The sequence below is a fragment of the Sapajus apella genome, unplaced genomic scaffold, assembly GCF_009761245.1.
Source record: "Sapajus apella isolate SASKATOON/1434 unplaced genomic scaffold, GSC_monkey_1.0 scaffold112, whole genome shotgun sequence".
Classification (NCBI taxonomy): domain Eukaryota; kingdom Metazoa; phylum Chordata; class Mammalia; order Primates; family Cebidae; genus Sapajus; species Sapajus apella.
Window position 1 is genome coordinate 3,967 of NW_022437052.1, and position 3,523 is coordinate 7,489.

Below are 3,523 nucleotides of genomic sequence, written 5' to 3' on the forward strand. Positions count from 1 at the left end.
CCTGCTCTGTGCCTTAGTTCCCCCCTCAAACCCTGAGAGCAAGCCACCGCTGTATTCAGCACTGAGGGTCTGGAGTGAAGTCCCTCTGTATAATATTTATAGAGGCAGGAGGGAAGTTCCTTGGACCATGAGAAAGTTCAGAAGAAATACATCAGGGCTGATGAGGCGGACTGTGCTTTGCTTGTCACTGGCAGGACAAGGAGCAGAAACCCAGTCACTTGGAGCTCCTCCGTCCAGCCTCCTCAGCCCTGCTGCCTGCTCCGCTCACACTCCCACTTCCCTGCACAGCTGGTGTTCCTCCAGCCCTCTGTGCTTCTGGGAATGTCTCCTTCCTCCCTCCCTCCACGTCCTCCCAGTGAACGTCAGACCCTCAGGGTGTTTTCCTGGTGCCGTTATTCACCCTTCCTTTGTCCTGGACACCCCTGGCCACCAGGTGTGGACCAGACCTCTTTCTGCATGTCTCCTGAACCTGGCAGCCATACGACATGAGAGCCCCACAGAGGCAGGGACTGACCTGTTCCTCCCATGTCCCCAGGCCCCACGCAGAGCAGTGCTACATCAATCCATGAGCTGATGGGCAGTCTTACCAGATCGAAGACAAAGGGCTGGTCAGGAGGACCCCTGGGGTACCTTTCCTGCCTGTTTCCTGTGCTGCTGTTGCTCTGCACACACTATAGGCGTGGGCACGCTGGATGCCCGACTCACATCCAGTGGGCCTCCTCCCCAGCTGCAGCCCCCAGCACAGAGCCCATCGCACTGGCACCTGCCACAGTGCTGATCAATTGTGTCTGTATGGCTGCAGCCCAGGGTCCTGGGCCTTGGAGGGGATGCACACGCTCAGTGTGTCACACACAAGGCTCTCCAAACTGAGGGTTGGGACCCATGTGCCCTATGAAATCAGGATTGCAATTGAAAAAAAAAAAAGGGATGAGATCCATATGAGAGAGATCCAAGATGGCTGATCACTAGCACCTCGGGATTGTAGCTCCTGGTGAAAGCACAGAGAACGAGAGGACGCCACACTTTCAGAAGAATTTCTGTTGCTCATGGACCAGGAGATTCCCAGCAGAGGAGCCCTTCAGGTTGCCAGCGTGACTCTTGTGGCCGGCGAGGCAGTTTTGCCACTGCCTTGGTGCCGTGGTTCTTGGTGCAGAGTCAGAAAAGCACCATCAATCTTAATGCCACTTTTTTACCCGCAGTGGGTTGCTCAGATTCCAGCGCTGGGAATCAACAAGTTGGACATCCACTCAGAAACCTAATTAGAAAGTCGGTAATTACAAAGACAACAGATGGATAAATTTATAATGAAGGGAAGAAACCAGCCTAAATAGGCTGAGAATACCCAAAATCAGAATGCCTCTCCCTCTACAGGGGATCACAGTTCCTCATCAACAACGGAACAAGGCCTGATGGAGAACAAGTGTGTTCCATTAACAGAAGCAGGCTTCAAAAGGTGGATGATAAGAAACTTCCGTGAGTTAAAAGAATTGCATTGTTCTAACCCAATGCAAAGAAACTAAGAACTTTGAAAAAAGGTTTGATGAAATACTAACGAGAACAGACAATTTAGAGAGGAATATAAGTGAATTAATAGAGCTGAAAAATACAGCACGAGAACTTCGCGAAGTATGCACAAGTTTTAACAGCTGAATTGATCAAGCAGAAGAAAGGATATCAGAGGTCGAAGACCAATTTAATGAAATAAAACGAGAAGATTAGAGAAAAAAGTATAAAAAGGAATGAGCAAAATCTCCAAGAAATGTGGGACTATGTGAAAAGACCTAATCTACGTTTGATAGGTGTACCTGAATGTGACGAAGGGAATCAATCCAAGCTGGAAAATGTTCTTCAGGAAAACTTTCCCAACCTAGCAAGGCAGGACAATATTCAACTCCAGGTAATACAGAGAAACACCACAAAGATATTCCTCAAGAAGACCAACCTCAAGGCACATAATCGTTAGATTCACCAGGGTTGAAATGAGGGAGAAAATACTGAGGGCAGCCAGAGAGAAAGGTCGGGTTACCCACAAAGGGAAGCCCATCAGACTCACAGCAGATCTCTCAGCAGAAACCCTACAAGCCAGAAGAGAGTGGGGGCCAATATTCAACATCCTTAAAGAAAAGAACTTTCAACCCAGAATCACATATCCTGCCAAACTAAGCTTCATAAGTGGAGGAAAAATAAAATCTTTTGTGAACAAGCAAGTACTCAGAGATTTCGTCACCACCAGGCCTGCTTTACAAGAGCTTCTGAAAGAACCACTACACATAGAAAGGAACAACCAGTATCAGCCTTTCCAAAAATATACCAAAAAGTAAAGAGCATCAACATAATGAAGAATTTACATCAACTAATGGGCAAAACAGCCAGCTAGCATCAAATGGCAGTACTAAACTCGACTAAATCAGAAGACACAGCCAAAACCTATCGGTATGCTGCATCCAGACCCAACTATACACAAAGACTCAAAACAAAGGGATGGAGAAAGATTTACCAACCAAATGGAGAGCAAAAATAAATAAATAAATAAAAAGCAGGAGTTGCAATTCTCGCCTCTGATAAAATAGATTTTAAAGCAACAAAGATCAAAAGAGGCAAAGGAGGACATTACATAACGGTAAAAGGATCAATGCAACAAGAAGAGCTAATGATCCTGAATATATATGCACCCAATACAGGAACACCCAGATACATAAAACTTATAAAGAGACTTGGACTCCCACACAATAATAGTGGGAGACTTCAACATCAATATTAGACAGATCAATGAGACAGAAAATTAACAAGGATATCCAGGACCTGAACTCAGATCTGGAACAAGTAAACTTAATAAACACTTACAGAATTCTCCACTTTAAATACACAAAATATACACTCTTATCAGCACCACATCACACCTACTTACAGGTTTAAATGAAATATTGGTTGGCTGCTGGTTTGTTATTTTCTTCCCTCATTTTTTTTCCTGTCTCCATTATTAAGAAAAAAAAAAAGAAAAGAAAAAAAAAGGGTCCAGCACAGTAGCTCACGTCTGCAATCTTAGCACTCTGGGAGGCCCAAGTGGGAGTATCGTTTGAGCCCAGGAGTTTGAGACCGGTCTGAGCAACAGAATGAGACCCCATCTTTTCAAAGAATTAAAAAACTAGCTGAGCATGGTGGCATGAGCCTGTGGTCCCAGCTACTCACGAGGCTGAGGCAGGAGGATCATTTGAGCCCACGGGTTTGAGGCTGCAGTAAGCCATGAGTGTGCCACTGCACGCCAGCCTGGGTGACATCCTGTCTCTGGAGGAAAAAAAAAAAAAAAAAAGAAATGAATCGGAAATAGTAAGGTGCTCTTTAATGTAATAAGGGTAGCTTCTGCAGCTTATTTTAGCTGTACCTGTAAGCCTGAGCGTGTATACTCTATCAGAGTATAAAACATATTTCTCACTGCAGGTTGTGATGAAAAATTTGGAAAGCCCCTGGGCTGCAGTGTCCTGGCTTTTCCCTGTGCCAGGACCCTCTTTTTTTTTTTTTTTTT

General features: G+C 45.2%; 1 protein-coding gene across 2 annotated transcripts in view; it reads right to left on the reverse strand.

The window, feature by feature from the left end:
• Positions 1-3,523, reverse strand: part of NUDT1 (nudix hydrolase 1) — a 28,546-nt gene that overhangs the window by 566 nt on the left and 24,457 nt on the right. The gene's annotated exons all lie outside the window — the stretch shown is intronic.